Below are 17,363 nucleotides of genomic sequence, written 5' to 3' on the forward strand. Positions count from 1 at the left end.
TTTCAGATTTTTGAGCCACCACTGAGAAGGCCCTCTTTTTGTGGCCCCACCAAATGTAAATGCCAAAAAGATGGGACCCACAACTTACCCTGCCTTCCTGTCGTAGTGATCCAGGTCAACATAACGGGGGAGAGGCAGTCCTTCAAATAACCTGGCCCTAAACTATGTAGGGCTTTAAAGGTGATATCCAGCACCTTGAATTGCACCAGTAGTACCATATCCAGCGCGCCACATGCCCCCTGGGCAGCTCCTCTTCCTGGTTGCGGCCCTCCCTTTTCGGCATTTGATGCCAAAAAGGTTAGCCATCACTGCTCTAGAAGGAAGGCCAATAGGCAGGGAACAAAGTAAAACTTAATTTCCTCTTTCTCAGTAACAGAACCAAGTCGCACTGATATTTTTATTGGTTGATTTAAACGATATCTAGAGCTACTCATCTCAGAGTAATGATTCATTCTGGGTCATGTATGGAAAATTAAAAGCCTCAAAATATACCTGTCTACCCATGATTAACTAAACTACTCAGGGAATGACATTCACACATTTAACAGTCAACCAATGTGGCTTAGTTAAGTTATGCAAACCAGGTTCATTCAGTTAGGGGCTCAAGGTATCAATAGTGTTTCTCAATCTTGCCTGCTGAAAGATCTGCAGACTTCAACTGGGGGGGGGGAGGGGAATTCTGGGATTTGAAGTCGGCAAATTTTAAAACCACGAAGGGTTGAGAAACATTGTATTAGGGCAGGGGTCTGCAACCTTAAACACTCAAAGAGCCATTTGGACCCGTTTCCCACAGAAAACACCGGAAGCCACAAAACCCTTCCCGTGCCTGACTATTTCTTGAGCGGCCACAAAACTAGCATATGTAGTTGAATTAAATGTTCTATTTTCTTCTGAAACTTTTTTCTTTTCTTGGCCTACCGGGGGTTGAAAAGCTCAATAAATCGTGTGCCGGCGGGTGTCACACATTGGCAGTTGTGACACACATTTTGAGTGACAGGGAGCTGCAGCAGAGGGGTGAAAGAGCCACATGCGGCTCCAGAGCCGCAGATTGCCGAGCCCTGTATTAGGGCAATCCAGAAAGCAAGTTAATTAAGAAGTCAGTTTAAGAAGGTGCAGGGGGAAGAGGATTGGCATTTTAGGCCGCAGTCTCCTAATTGGGTCATCATTTCAGAAAAAACTCATCTGAAGAGAGTTAAAAAGATTTTTTAAAAGGCAGTTTCCTGGTGTAGGAAGTTAGCACCCACCCCTTTCCTGGAAGAATGAAATATTTTAGGAAATATTAAAAAGGCAGATTATTATATTTCCCTGGTTGAGAAATGGAGAAACATGTTTTAAAGACAAAGCAACTCCCACCTTCCTGCCTCCCCCCCCCTTTGTTAATGGGCCAGAGGCAGAAACTCAATCTTTGACAATAGGACCCATCTGCAACACAATAACAACAGAAACTAACACAATGGGACCCATCTAGGACAGAAACTCACCACATGGCACCTGGGAAGATTACATCAGCCAGCAAGGCTAGCTAAGACCTCCACCCCCTGGGAGTCTGACAACCAATCAGGACACTCTTTCTGGGGCCCAGGAAGTTCAAAGCCAGAGAGGGCATAAAACTCGGGGACTCGCTGTTATCTCAACCCCTTTTCTGTTGGGGAACTCAAACCATGTGATCCTGTCCACCATTAAACCATCTTTCCAAGCAGTCTCCATGTTTCCAGTGTCTTTTTCCCTACTTGGAGCTGAACCCAGAAGGATGTTTCTTCCTACACTGGGGGGAGGCGGCTAATCTGAAAGAACTGAGAGGTGATGGCCTCATGAAACTGCTATTCCGTGGCCGGATTAATAAATTTTATAGCTGGACATTTAAAAAGTGTATTTTTTTTAAAAAAAGGATCAACACACATATATAACACATAAAGCACTTTTCCTAGTTGAATGTTGATTAACGTCTTTGTTTTTTTTTGCAATGTTTTGGTGTTTTGTACTTTAACGTGACTTGAATAAACTATATTAAGTTTATTATTATTTATTTATTTATTTATTTATTTATTTATTTATTATTGAATTTCTATACCGCCCTTCTCCCTGGAGACTCAGGGCGGTGTACAGCCAGAATTAAAAAACATGCAGGACAAATATTAAAAAACAATTAAAAGATATATAAATTTGGCCCAATTAAAACTCACTACCAATTAAAACATTTAAAAATTTCTTCTTAAGCCAGCCCGGCTTGCTTGAAAAAATGGGTTTTAAGGGCAAATGGGTATTAATGTAAAAAGAGCTTTATAAGCTCGTCGGCCCTTCCGCTTCAGGGGGGGGGGAGGGACTCAGTCCACCCCAAACCGGGTTTGAAGCAGTTGAAAATCCGCTCCAAAGACCCCCCTCGGGAACGGGAGAAACCGTTCACACGCCAACACGTGTCCAGCCACCACCGGCAGCGTGGCGGAAAACAAAAAAAAAAGAAAAAGAAAAAAGAAGGCGGCCGGAAGCCGGCGGGCGTCACGTGACACAGGCCTCACGTCCTTCTTCCTCGTGGGCGGTCACATGACTGAGGCGCCTTGTCGGCTGGCCGAGAGCGATCAGCTGACCCGGCCGGGGCGCCCTTTCTTCTCTCCTCGAGGCCGCGTTAAGGGAAAGAGGGTAAAAAAAAAAAAGAAAAAAAAAGCATGGCGCGGATCACGTGACAAGGGCCTCCTTTTTCCCCCCCCAACATCCTTTCACCTCCTCCTCCTCCTCCCGAGCGAGGCTTCAGCCAAACCCCGCCCCCTTTTAACCCCCCCCTTCTTTCACTTCTGGCCCTCGCCCCGTGACCGTCCCTCCTCCCCTCCCGGCCCCGCCCCTCCCCTCGGAGCGGCTCCGGAAATGGTCGTGCTGGGCTTCGCTGCGGCTGCGTTGGGCCTCGCTCCCCGGACTGAAGGCGACTGAAAGGTAACCCCCGCGCGGGGCGGGGGGGCGGGGGAGAGAGAGCGCCCGGAGGGGGCGCGTGAAGAGTATAGGCCGAGGCGCGGGTGGTAGTAGTAGTAGTAAGGGGGGGGGAAGAGAGAGAGAGAGAGAGAGAGAGAGACGACGACGACGGGGTGGAGACCAATCTAAGCCCCGCCCCCTCCGCCGGGCTCCTCTCCTTCTCTCTCTCCCTTCACCGCGTCGCGCCTTGCCGGGAATTTTGGCCGCCATTGCTCCCTCCCTCCTGCCAGGCCTCGCCTCAGCACCACGTGGGAGCCCAGGCCGGAGAAGGAGGAGGAGGAGGAGGAGGCCCGGGAAAGGCCGCGTGGAACTCTACCCACCCCCTCCCCACACACACAAGGCCGGCTTTTCGCTCTCGGCCCGCTCCATTTTGGAGACCTGAGGGGGGGCTCCCTTTTCTTTTCTTCCCCCCCCCCCCAACGTGCTCCATAGTTAGGTCGGCCGCCTCAGCCACCGGCGGCCTTCATGGAGGCCGCCTCAGCCACCGGGTTAAGCTGTGTGAGGGAACGGCGCAGAATTAAAAAGGGTTCAAACGCCTCACAACCCACCTCAGCCGGCATGGCCGTGTCTACAAAGCCTCCCTCCCCCTTCCCGGCTAATTGAGAGTCGAAGACCGGCTGCTCTTGAGGGCCTGACTCGGCCTCTTTTTTTCTCTCTCTCTTGCCCTTTCTCTGGACTCTGACCTCTCAAAAACTCCTTGGCGGCCGCCAAGAACCGACGCTGAATTTCCTGCCAGGGAACCTGTTTTGTTTTGTTTTTTTTTCCGCCTCCCCTCTCAGCTCTTTCTCCCCCCTTATACACTCAAATTCAGGATTTATTGCCTTCGGGACTCTTTTTTTTTTAATTTGATTTATATGTCGCCCTTCTCCGAAGACTCAGGGCGGCTTACAATGCGCTAAGCAATAGCCTTCATCCTTTTTGTATATATTTATACAAAGTCAGCTTATTGCCCCCACAAACTGGGTCCTCAATTTACCTACCTTAGAAAGGATGGAAGGCTGAGTCAACCTTGAGCCTTGGCGAGATTCGAACCCTGCAGTAATTGCAGGCAGCTGGTCTTAATAACCAGCTTAATAACAGGGTGCCTTAAACCTCTGTGCTACCAAGGGACTCTTAGGCAATGTATCCACTCTCTGCCCCCTTCTTCCTCCTCCGAGTAAATTTAGCTTTTTTCCTCCCTTTTAACCTTTTCCGACATATCTCTTGTTTTTTTTTTGTTTTGTTTTGTTTATTTGGTTTTTTTGCGAGCCAGGAATGGAGGGGGATTTTGAGGCACAAAAAAACCTGGTTTGGTTAATTCAGAGGTCTTCAAACTTGGCAGCTTTAAGACTTGTGGACTTCAACTCCCAGAATTTTCCAGCCAGCTGTGCTATGCTATGCTGGCTGGAGAATTCTGGGAGTTGAAGTCCACAAGTCTTAAAGCTGCCAAGTTTGAAGACCTCTGGACTAGTTAGCTATAGGGCTAGTTTTCTCCATTCGCTGGGCATGTTATTTTCTGTGCTTCAGTTCATCGTTGGGGAAAGCCTGAACTTCAGAAGCAAATGAGCTCTGGGCAATGGGGGTATTAACTGAGATCAAAGATCTCTTCTTGGATCTTTTCTTTGGGGGGGGGGAAACCCTGCAGAGAGCCTTAATTTTGAGTTGTTATTTGAAAAAAAATATTGGCTTTCCCTGTTGGCTATAAGCTGGTAGCCTACCATACCTTTTTAGCTATGCCCTTTCATGCAATAACAAAAGAATCCTACCAATCAAAACCTTTTCTAGGGAGTTGCCATTCTTTATGTATATATTGGTATCCTTCCTTTATTTTTACAAATAAGGCAGTCAATGTATCCAACCCCCCCCCCCCCCCCAAACAATAACCCTGTGAAGTTAGTTGGGCTGAGAAAAGGTGACTGGCCCAAAGTCACCCAGCTGACGTTCATGGCTAAGGCAGGGCTTGAACTCTGGGGTCTCTGGCTTTCTAGCCTGGTACTTTCAGCACTAGGCCAAATTGGTTCTTGCTTCTCTTCTTACACTTTTACTTGTTGGGATAAGTCCAAAGGCCTTCTCTTGTGTATAGCCAAATTGAGCAAGAATTGTAAATAATTTTTGCACTGGTGAAGTTACTATACAAATGATTAATGAATCTATATACGGAACATCCAGTTCTGCAGCTGGCTTTTCCCTGCAAACATCCTTGGGGGTGGAAGTCCCTCCCACTCTTGAATCATGGCTTGTTGGAGGCATAAAATCCTGTTCCCTGAACCATTCATTGCATCTGAAACCATGAGACTTACTCTTGGACCCAGAATCCCATACCAGTTTAGCTAGAACGTTATTTGGATTGTCATCAATTTTTGCCATACTAGTAGTGTCTACAAAAACTTGAGACCATGTAAACACAGAGTATTTATGAGGCCTCTTGCTACCTTTGAGCAGCAAAGCTACAATCGGTGTAATGATAGTTCCTTAGTATGGTGTTTGAAGTAAAACCAGCTGCTTATATAACATATTCTTAGACAAAAACCTCTTTCTCCACCTATTCCTCCTACATAAACTTGTTCCTGTCCCCTCCCATCTTATCTGTTGAACCCAGAATCTAAGGCACACACTATCTAGGATGTGTTTGCCATGTTCTTGCACAAAATTTGGAGAGTCTGAACCTTCAGTCAGTTGTTAACAATAGTGGTAATATTTGTAGAATGACTTCAGTCTATAAATTTAAGCATAAGCAGCCAGTAATCTGATTCATTTCTCAGCCAGTGTCTATGAGACAAATTACTGTGGTGGTTACTGTCACATTTAATATATCTCTGAATTTATAGCATCATGAGATTTTGCTTTTTTTAAAGTGACCTATGTATCATCCTAACTTAAAATGTGAATATCAAAAAGGGTTGGCTTGATTCCACAAATTGCACTGCTCTTTTGATGTGTTTCTAAGCCTTTAAATGGTTTTTCTTGGGGGGGGGGAGGGAGAATGTTTTTACTTAAATGAAAAACTTCTGTTTGCAATTTCAGATCTCTTACTCTCTTCCTTCGAGGACTTCATTGATCTCTATGTCAAATCATATCACATGACGGTGGCCATGATAAAATATCTTCATGTTGTTTCCAAGAAAACTACAGGTAGTCCTTGATTTATGACCATACATGTAATAACCATTCAAAGTTACCCTGGTGCTGAAACAAGGTACTTATGACCAGTCCTTACACTTATGACCATTGCAGCATCCCTGCAGTCATGTGATCAAAACTTGGTCACTTGACAATTGGCTGGTATTCACGATGATTGTGATATCCCAGGGTCAAGTGGTCACAATCTCCAATCTTTCAAAAGGCTTTCAGCAAGCAGAGACACTGGGGGTTACCACCTTTGCTTAATGACTGCAAGATTTGCTTAACAGTCCTGGTAAAATAGATTGTAAAATTGGACATGATTCACTTAACAACTGCATCGCTTAGCAAGGCAAATTCCGGGGCCAATTGTGGTCATAAGTTGAGGACTACTTGTACTTCTCTATAACCAGAAGATCATCTGAAGTCCAAGCTCATGCCTCAACTTGTAACACACACACAGAGGATTTCCAAGAAGTAAAGATGCTTATAGAATCTCATGGTTTAAAACACATTTGGGGTTTACTTTCAGATAGAGAAATATTATTTTGAAAATGAGCCCCAACACAATTTTTTGAAAGAGTAAGATTTTATAGGAATGTTTACTTCCTGCAAATCCTTGCCTGTGTTATAAGTTGAGATGTGATCTTGGATTTTCCCTGGTACTTTAATTCAGACTCTGCCCTCTTTTTTTCCAGTCAGTAAAGCCACTTTAGACTCGATGACCTTAGATGTGGCTTCCAAACATATCGCTTGTCACTAACTTGAGCAGGTTTCATGTTTCATGAAGGCTTATGCCTTTTATTAAAACGTGACCAGGCTCCCGACCATTTGCCAGGTTGAGCAAGTTTCTTGTAAAGCTGTGGGAGGGTTTTTTCCTCTGCAATTAAATGTGAATTAGCGATGTACAAATATTAGGAAATAATCCCATTCTGTAAAGAATGGGAACATCCAAAGAGGCATTTGCTTTCCCTCTCCATTGCCTTTTGTAAGTTTGACAGCCCATTAACTTTCTTTTTGCAAACTTAAGGTCACTCAAAAAGATACTTCCATGAGCATAAGTCAACTCAGGCAAACCATTGTCTCATCTGGCATCTCCTTGTTGTATTGGGCAATTCCTGTAAACATCCCCCTCCACAACATTGCCATTTTTAAAAATTGTGTACCTTCTTGGTTTGCATTTGCAGTGCTGGCTTGTAGTCCTCGACTTAACAATCACAATTGAGCTCAAAATTTCTGTTGCCAAGTAAGACATGAAGTTACATTTTGTCCCATTTTTACAACCTTTCTTGTAAGGTTGTTGTAAGGTCTTAACAGTTGTTAAGTGAATCACTGCAGTTAAGTTAGTAACACGATTGTTAGGTGAATCTGGCTTCCATACTAGCATTCCACGTCAGGTCACAAAATACAATCACGTGACCTTGGACACTGAAAATCAAATATATGCCGGTGGTCAAGCCTCTGAATTGTGATCACGTGACCACGGGGATGCTGTGACAGTCGTATGAAAAACAGTCCTAACTCAGTTATTTTCAGTGCCGTTGTAACTTTGAACGGTCAATAAACAAGCTGTTGTAAATTGAGGACTGCCTGTATGTCAGAAATCCTCTCCCACTATGTTCTATTTATGGAAATCTGATCTTACTGTCCCAGTTTCATTTTTTTTTCTTGGGTAGGAAAGCCATAGAACAGTGATGGATAACCTTTTCCTGACCGAGTGCCCAAAGCGTGTGCCCAAACCCCCCAAATGCAATGCACGCACGGCCCCTGCGCATGCGCCCAGTCCCTGCGCGAGTGCCCCACACGTGACTTGCACCCACGCATGTACATGTTTCCCACATACCCTCCCATGCATGCATCTCCCCCGCACGCCCCCCACGCATGCGAGTGTGGCCCCCTGCACACGCCCCACCACGGGGCCCATGCATGCGCCCCGACCCCCCCCACGCATGTGCACACACACCCGCACATGCCCCACATCCCCCGCACATGCCCCACATCCCCCGCACATGCACGGCCGAGGCCTGACCACCAGCAGGTTGGTGGGAGGCGCGTGAAAGCATGGTGGAGCTGAACTGGGCCGATGGCTCGCGCGCCCACAGAGAGGGTGCTGTGTGCCACTTACGGCACGCGTGCCATAGGTTCATCACGGCTCTAGAATATGGGCTTCTTGCTTCCCCAGTTCCCCCTCCCATTAGGAAAGGAGGGGGAAAAAATAAATATTTGAACCATGAATCATTCTGAGCGTTCTCAGTTTAGTGCCCTCCAGATGTGCTAATAACAATAGCACTTAAGACTTATATACCGTTTCACAGTGCTTTCCAGCCCTCTCTAAGCGGTTTACAGAGCATATTGCCCTCAACAATCTGGGTCCTCATTTTATCCACCTCGGAAGGATGGTAGACCAGAATTGAGCCCAAAAATTTACATTAAGTGAGACATTTGTTAAGTGAGTTTTGCCCCATTTTACGACCTTCCTTTCCACAGTTGTTAAGCGAATCACTGCAGTTCTTAAATTAGTCACCCGGTCGTTAAGTGAATCTGGCTTCCCCGGTATTTGTCAGAAGGTCCCCAAAGGGGATCACATGACCCAGGGACACTGAGACATCAACCGTCCGAATGTAAATCACGTGACCGTGGCAGATGCTAAAACCGTCATAAAGTATGTGAAAAGCGGTCACAAGTCACTTTCCTCAGTGCCGTTGTAACTTCAAATGGTCACCGTATGAACTGTTGTAAGTCGAGGACTACCTGTAATTTGTACGCCAGCTCCTTTGCCAGTTCGAATCTCCCCAAGGCTCAAGGTTGACTCGGCCTTCCCTCTTTCCGAGGTGGGTCAAACGAGGACCTGGATTGTCCAGGGGGTGGGGGGGAGGAGAGAGAGCAAATAGGTTGACTCTGTAAACCGCTTAGGGCTGTAAAATTGAAGCGGTATATATCAGTGGAACAGCTTTGCCTGCAGAAGTTGCGAATGCTCCAACACTGGAAGTTTTTAAGAAGATGTTGGATAAGCCATTTGTCTGAAGTGGTGTAGGGTTTCCTGCCTGGGCAGGGGGTTGGACTAGAAGACCTCCAAGGTCCCTTCCAACTCTGTTAGTCTATTCCAGAGGTCTTCAAACTTGGCCCCTTTAAGACTTGTGGACTTCAACTCCCAGAATTCTCCAGCCAGCATAGCATAGCCTAGCAACTCCCAGAGAATTCTGGGAGTCGAAGTCCACAAGTCTTAAAGCGGCCAAGTTTGAAGACCTCTGTTCTATTCAATATAAGTCAAAGTGATATTGCTGTTGCTATCCTACGGGATAAGGTAGCCTTTGCCAGACGTGTTCATTTGCGTGCGTGTGCATCGGAGTGGCCGTTCCTACGTGCAAAGAGTATTTTGGACACCGCCCCCCCGGTTTTCCTCCTCCGTGTGTTCCGAGCAGCTTAGACACCCCTTCGCCCCCACGTGCGTTTGGGGAGTGGAGGAGGGGGGGCGAGGGAAGAGAACCTGCTGCGGCTGGTGAGAAACAGAGGACCCCCCCCCAACAAACGCCTCCCCCCCCTCCCAAGAGCGAGTTTTCCTTCCTGGCTTGCGCGCACGTGGTGGGGAAACAAACAGACCCGCTTTGCGGCCAGTCCCTTCCTTGGAACCGGCGCCAGCCTTGGCTTGATTCCCCCTCCTCTGCTCCTCCTCCTCCTCCTATTTTTCCTCGCTAGGCCCAAAGCCCGCCGGCCCCACGTGTTCTCCTTCCTCCCTTCCTGCCTCCGTTCCTCGCCTTGCCCGAGGCCGTGGCGGGGTTGGCCTTGGCGCGGCTCCTCCTCCTCCTCTCTCCTCTCTCCTCCCTTCCCCTCCTCTCTCGCTGGCTGCCGCTGCTGCCACCGCGCCGGTCGTCGGATCGGCGTCCGCTTGTCTCTGCGATCCGGCCCGGCCCCACGTGCTTCGGGGGCCGAAATCGGGTAAGACGGATCGGTAAGAAGGAAAGGAAGCGGGGCTGGGCTTTTTTGCCCGTCTCCGGGCTTTCTCTGCACCCGAGGGCTGTTCTTGCCGCCGCGTGGGCCTGGCGATCGCTTTGCCTTCTTCCCCTCTGGGGCCGCCCGGCTGGGACACGTGTCCTTGGATCAGGCGGATCTGGCCTGCTTTTCCGGCAGCCTGGCCGGCCGGTGCTGGGCGAAGGAGGAGAGGCGTCCCACCGAGCCAAGAGTCGGGGGGGGGGGAAAGGAGAGGAGGGGGAGATCTGAGCTCCCTTTCGGCCCCACGTGCTCTCCGCGGGAGGGGTCGCGCTGAAGAAGTCCGTCTCGCCTTTCTGCTCGGCGGGGCGGCCGGATTTTGGGGGGGGGGCTTTTGGAAGAGGAGTGGAAGTGTAAAGACCTGGCTTCGGGCTATTATTTCTCTATTGGGGGCTTCCCCCCACCCACCCACCCAAAACGGCCCTGCCCCTCCTTTTTCCAGCTGCCTTCTGTCTCTCCCCCCCCCCCCCAGCCCTTTCCCAGAGGGGCTCTTAGGGAAAACCTCTCTCCCTTTGTAAAGATGGAAAGGATAAATAAACTTTGGCATTTTGCCTGGGCTGTTCCTTCTTCTGGATTCTTTTATTTTGGGGGGGGTCTCCCAATATTTTTTGGGGGGTGGGTGGGTGAGGAACGGTGGTGGCTCCTTGTTCCCCCTGCTTCCACCATATGTTCGGCCCGGCGATGGAAAGGAGGCTCCTCTGCTGGTATCTCAACCTGGTTTTTCCAGGCTTCCCTTGGAATGTCTGACTTGGCTTTGACAGGTGTTTGTACAGACAGACAGACAGAGGGGACCTGGTGCCTGCAGTTATAAAACTCTCATTTTCTTTGTAGCCTGGTTGGCTGCCACGGAGGTGGGACCCTATGGGGATTAAAGGGAATTTTGCCTTGTGGAGTTTACTCCGACTCTCCTTAATGGGGGAAGGAGGACATTTTGAACCTCTCCTGCACATTTCCTGGTTTTCTGAAATTAGGCCTGTAAAGGGAAGCCGGGTTCCAGGGAAAGTTGTAACTTAAACTAAGTCACATTTCGTCCTAGCCGGTTGTTTTTCAAGCCTACTCCTGGCAATGGGCAGAATCTACACTTATTTTAGATAAGAGTGTATTGGATTAGTAGAAGGAAGAGCAATGTTGTAATTGAATTTTTTTCTCTCTAGCAAGAAAGGCTGTGCTGAGGGAATACAGTGGTTCTCCTTTCTAACTCTGGAGACATGGGTGTGTGCCTCAAAAGTAGGGCTGGGGAAATATTTGAAATTCCTAAGCTACAGGATAAAGGCATTTAGGAAAGAGCCCTGAATAAGGATGGAAGGAGTCTCGCACTATGTGAAAACAGTTACCTGCTTTTCATCCCTGATCAGTAGCCAGTAAAGTCCTGGCAAATAAGTTTTAAAAACCAGGTTAGAGGATGATGGTAGATGGTAAAGTTATCATTCATGGGGTGCCTTCCATTATATTTCTCAGGCCATGTTTCAAATACAGGTAATCCTCGACTTACGACCGCAATGGAACCCAAAATTTTTTGTTGCTAATTGAGATATATATTAAGTGAATTTTGCCTGATTTTTAGGACCCTTCCTTTCCACATTTGTTAAGTGAATCACAGTTGTTAAATAAGTAACCCGGTTGTTAAATGAATCTAGCTGACTTTGCTCGTCAGGAGCGAGGTCACGTGACCCCAGGGACACTGCAACTGTCATAAATGTGAGTCACAAGCATCCAAATGTAAATCACGTGATCATGGGGATGCTGCACTGGTCATAAGTGTGAAAAATGATCATAAGTTCCTTTTTCCAGTGCCGCTTTAACTTTGAACGGTCACTAAGCAAACCGCTGTAAGTCCAGGACGACCTATATTGGTAAAGGAGGTGGTTTGTAGCTCAGGGTAGAAATGAGAGGTCCTTGGTGCTGTCTGAGCTTCGTTGTTTCCTTGCAGCGAAAGGTTGTTTTCTTATTGGCCTTCCCCCCCCCCCCTTCGAGTAGTCCTGTCTGCTGCCTGATGAATTCAGGGTCCTTCTCAAATATCCTCAGTGGATTATGTTTCTACCATTGACATTTATGAGTTGCAAGATTAAGTGGTAGACCATGAGTCATTTGCCTGTGAGACGGGCGGCATATAAATTTAATAAATAAAAAAAATAAATAAATTAGAAATATAAAAATCAATAAGTTAAAAATAAACAATTTAGCTACTAGTAAAAAAAAAAACTCACCTCTCCCTAGTATTCTCATGATTTAAGGATCAGTGCTGGGGGGTGGGGGGGATGGCATCTGGCAACCTCCCCATCTATGCAGTCTGAAATTCCATAATGGGAGAAAAAGTAAGTTATTTGATAAACCACTGTAGGTCCTCGTTCTGAAACGGGAGCGTAATAGTGTTAATTCGTATTTCATTTCTATCTATCTATCTATCTATCTATCTATCTATCTATCTATCTATCTATCTATCTATCTGTAAAAGAGGCGATAGACATCACGATCTCCGGAACATTTAAAAGTTTAAAATTTTTTATTTTAAAACTTGTGCTAAGCTTTTTTCGGCCCCTACCGACTTCGTCAGAGTATAAAATCCTCATTGAGGAGCTGCTTGCTTTTATGTAATGCTGATCAATTTGGTCATTGCGCATGTAACAGGCCCACACCCTTGCCTTCCCCCTGTAATTATCTTTTAAAATAAAAAAAAATTTTTTAAACTTTTAAATGTTCCGGAGATCGTGATGTCTATCGCCTCTTCTATAACTATACCTGGAACTTGCATTTTTAGGACAATTCTTAATATATATATATAGTTGTTTCGATTCAATGTGCAAAAAGCATCCTGTATAAATATTTTAAGTATTCCTGTTTCCATGAAGCAGCTCGGGAGCTGATCTGTGGGATTGTGGCTTCTGCGAGGGCTTGTGAAAAGTGAGTTTGTGACCCAGCTGGATTTTAGCCCAAGGCCTTTCAAGGGTCCAAGGACATAACCCTGTTCATCTTGCCACAGTAGCTGCCTTTCACCCAGCAGTCACAAGAGGCTGATTTAATATCTGGGAAATTACATGTGCCCAATTTACCGTGTCATTACTTATTTGCATCGATATGGTATATACTTTGTCTGAGAATCGAGGCACCGTGCGTAACTTTATCCCAACAACAACAGTGTGGGAGTACATGGAGATTCTCAGTCATCCAGGCCTCATATTGGTCTCAAAGATGCTTTTTTTCCCTCAAAAGGCAAGTGGACTGTTGTTTTTCCTTGAGGAGGAAGAAAACGAAGCAAAACGTTTTTTTCTTTTTCCTCAAGGAAAAACATTCACGTTGCCTTTTGAAGGAAAAAGGATCTTTGAGACAACATTGAGTGCCTGGCCCCAGTCAACTTTGTGATTCCGTGTATTAACTATTATCCAAATCCATTGGGTTAGACCTCTGCTACACCGACTACAAGTAGTCCTCGGCTTACGACCACAATTGAGCCCAAAATTTATACTGCTAAATGAAACATTTGAGTGAGTTTTGCCCCGTTTTATGACATTTCTTGCCACAGTTCTTAAAATGAGTAACACGGTTGCTAAGCGAATCTGGCTTTTCCCATTGACCTTGCTTGTCAAAAGGTCTCAAAGGCGATCACGTGACTGCAGAACGCTGCGACCGTCATAAATACGAACCAGTTGCCAAGCATCTGAATTTTGATGGGCATGCTGCAATGGTCACAAGTGTGAAAAATGATCATAACTCTTTTTTTCCGTGCTTTTGTATCTTTGAATGTTCACTAAATGAACACTTGTAATTTGAGGACCACCTGTAAACTGATCTCAGTGGTGATACACATCTCTGTGTACAATGAAAAAAGTTTATAGAAACCGTAGGTATCTTCATTGACAGACTTAAAGATGCATTTTTCATGTGCAAAAATGTGTGCATAATTTTCTGCGTAGAAAACGGGGTGACAGTTATTTGCAGTTTCTAATCCCACTTTATCCCTAGGAAAATGATATGCAGGTAGTCCTTCACTTATAACATTTTGTTTAGTGACCGTTCAAAGTTACAACAGCACTGAGAAAGTGACTTACGACGGTTTTCCCCCCCCTTACGACTGTTGCAGCATCCCCACAGTCATGTGACCAAAATTTAGAGGCTTGGCAACTGGCTCATATTTATGACAGTTGCAGTGTCCCGGGGGGGGGGGGGGGGGGTCATACGATCCGCTTTTGCAACCTTTTGTTAAAAAAAGGTGATGGAAAAACCGAACGCACTTAACAATTGTGTTAACAATTGCAATGATTCACTTAAAACAACTGTGGCAATGTCGTAAAATGGGGCAAAACTCACTTAACTGTCTCGCTTAGCAGTGGAAATGTTCACTTGCAGTCGTAAGTTGAGGACTACCTGCATTTATTTTTAAACTTGTTCAGTGGTATATTTTATAGTCTTTGAAACGTGTGTCCTCTCATTCCGGAAGTCCTTTTCCCATCATCCTCTCTGCCTGTTTTCCCTTGGTTCTTACTTACTTCCAATCACACAGCCAAAGAAATCAGGTTTTACCTTCAGGAGCAGCAGGAAAAAGAACCCCAAAAAAGGGGAGGAGGCACAAAATATTCCCTTTTCCCCTTTCTCATCCTCATTACTTGAAGAAAATCTTGCTATCCAGGTTTTCTGGTAGTTCTTCAGGTACTTCTTCAGGAAGGACATTTGAGGAAATGATATGGCCAGTGGCAGGGGAGAAAAAAAAAATACATTCTTCCTTTTAATTCTGCTCTGTTGAAATAAGTATTTCTTGAGAAGCGAGGTGGACTTATGAGCCAGGAAGTTTCTGATAAAAATCTCATTTCAGTCATGGGGCTGTTAGTCCAGCCTTCCTATTAATTAAAGGAGTCTTACCAAAGCAGGGCAAATGTCCGAATCATTAAATTCCTTACACTGATCAGCAGCACATCTACTGCCATTGCATAAATAAGCAAAATGGTAACTCTCTCCTTATTGTTCTCCCAAATTTGAGTTTATGAGCCATGGTGGCGCAGTGGTTAGAGTGCAGTACTACAGGCTACTTCTGCTGCCTGCCTGCAATTTGGCACTTCAAATCTCAACAGGCTCAAGGTTGACTCAGCCTTCCATCTTTCTGAGGTCGGTAAAATGAGGACCCAGATTGTTGGGAGCAAATAAGCTGACTCTAAAGCCGCTTAGAGAGGGATGTAAAAGCACCGTAAAGCGGTATATAAGTCTAAGTGCTATTGCTATTTATTTATTTAGAATATTTATATAGCTGCCCAACTCAAAACAAACATGACTTTGGGCCATGTTAAGCAAAAATGCAAAAGAAAAACAATATATGCCAGTAAAACAAAATAGATACAGATGGTCCCTTGACTTACAACCACAGCTGAGGCCAAAATTTGTTGCTAAGTGAGGCAAGTTAAGTGAATTTTGCCCCATTTTACAACCTTTCTTGCCACAGTTGTTAAGTGAATTAATGTAATTTCGTTAGTAACACAGTTGTTAAATGAATCTGACTTCCCCATTGAGTTTGCTTGTCAGAAGGTTGCAATAGATATGCACTTGGCCCCGGGACACTGCACCCGTCATAAATATGAGTCAGTTGCCAAGTGTTCCAATTTTGGTCACATGACCATGGGAATGTTGAAGTGGTTATAAATATGAAAAAACAGTCATAAGTCAGTTTTTTTCAGTGCTGATGTAACTTTGAACCGTCACTAAACAAATGATTGCAAGTCGCGGACTACCTATATTTATGATAGTTGCAGTATCCCGGGGTCATGTGATCACTTTTTGCCTCGTTCCGACAAGCAAACTCAATGGGGTTTCACTTAGCAACTGCATTGACTCACTTAACAACCGGGGTCATAAAACGGGGCAAAACTCACTTAACAATTACCTTGCTTAATAAGGAAATTTTGGGTTCAATCGTTGCCATAAATCGAGGACATCCTATACTCAGTGAAGGAGACTGGAACTTAATAGCAATAACACTTAGACTTATATACCGCTTCCCACTTTACAGCCTTCTCTAAGCAGGTTACAGAGTCAGCCTATTTGCCCCCAACAATCTGGGTCTTCATTTTATCAACCTCGGAAGGATGGAAGGCTGAGTCAACCTTGAGCCGGTCAGGATCGAACTGCTGGCAGTCGGCAGAGTTAGCCTGCAATACTAACCACTGCGCCCCCATGGCTCTTCACTGCAGGCTCCTATATAAATTCAGAGAAAAGGCCTTATCTACGTAACAGCCTTCCTTTTCACTAAACTGTAACGTAGTCGGCCGCGTTTTAATCTGGTATCTTGTGGGAATCTAGTGCATGGGGTCAGACTATGGTACAGTGTGTTATGTGAAACCCAGAAAATTGAGATAATAGAGTATGTTGTGGTTTGCCAACCCTCCATAAGGACGTTGTGCAATCACACCATAGAATGTCTTCTATTTTAACAATTTAAATGAACTTTGTGGGGCGGAGAGAGAGCCCACGAAACAGTTTCTTTTTTTTGGAATAAGTAATATTCTTGCTATTTACTTAAAATGACATGTATTTTAAGTAAATATATTCTGACATACAAATTCACTGGGGAAGCCGGATTCGTTTAACAACCGTGTTACTAACAACAACAGCAGCAGCGATTCACTTAACAACGGAGACAGGAAAGGTTGTAAAATGAGGCAAAAATCTCTTAATAATTCTGTCGATGAACAACAGAAATTTTGGGCTCAACTGTAGTTGTAAATCCAGGACCGCCTTTAGGTGGCGATGATGATTAAACTCAAGATGGCAACATACATCATATTCCTGCCTCCTATTTTCCCTTCAACAACAACCCTGTGAGGTGAGCTCGAGAGGGACTGGCCCAAAATCACCCATCCAACTTTCATGCCTAAGGGAGCCCTAACACTCACAATCTCCCACTTTCTAAGCCAGCACCTTAAAACCACTACACCAATCTGCCTCTCTAGTATTTGTAACTATTTGACAATGTCTCTACCCAATACCTTTTTCATTAATACAGAATTTGTAGTTTTATTTATAGCTGTCACATTTGTCCTCCCCTTTTAAATGACATCTAATTTTTGTTGTCTTATAGCCTATATTTTCCCCTAGTACTGGAAATACTTTCACTGCAGAAAAAACCTCCCCAAACTCTTATAAGCCTTTTGAATGTATGCATATATGCTTAAACTTGGTGGCACCTACATTCATCTGGCTGCCATATATATTTATCCAACTCTAAATTATAGGGAATCAACCTTATTACTTAGTAAAGTGTATCGACCGTTTTCTCTAATGTAAGCAGCCTTGTAGAGTTTTTTTTTTTTTTTTTAAATCCTAAAATAGCAGAA

General features: G+C 45.3%; 1 protein-coding gene across 6 annotated transcripts in view; it reads left to right on the forward strand.

Moving 5' to 3' along the window:
• Positions 1-2,840: 2,840 nt before the first annotated feature.
• EIF4G1 (eukaryotic translation initiation factor 4 gamma 1) overlaps positions 2,841-17,363 on the forward strand; it is a 148,859-nt gene continuing 134,336 nt past the window's right edge. For 4 of the 6 annotated variants that reach the window (XM_070945894.1, XM_070945899.1, XM_070945898.1 and 1 more), the window contains exon 1: positions 2,841-2,925. The gene's annotated coding sequence lies outside the window, so the exon portion shown is untranslated. Of the gene's footprint in view, positions 2,926-5,964; positions 6,073-9,918; positions 9,997-17,363 lie in introns of those variants that run through there. The other 2 variants (XM_070945895.1, XM_070945896.1) reach the window with 2 other exon arrangements.

The sequence above is a fragment of the Pituophis catenifer genome, unplaced genomic scaffold (genome assembly GCF_029215685.1).
Source record: "Pituophis catenifer annectens isolate HBS135680 unplaced genomic scaffold, rPitCat1.0.hap2 SCAF_6, whole genome shotgun sequence".
In the NCBI taxonomy this organism is placed as follows: Eukaryota; Metazoa; Chordata; class Lepidosauria; order Squamata; family Colubridae; genus Pituophis; species Pituophis catenifer.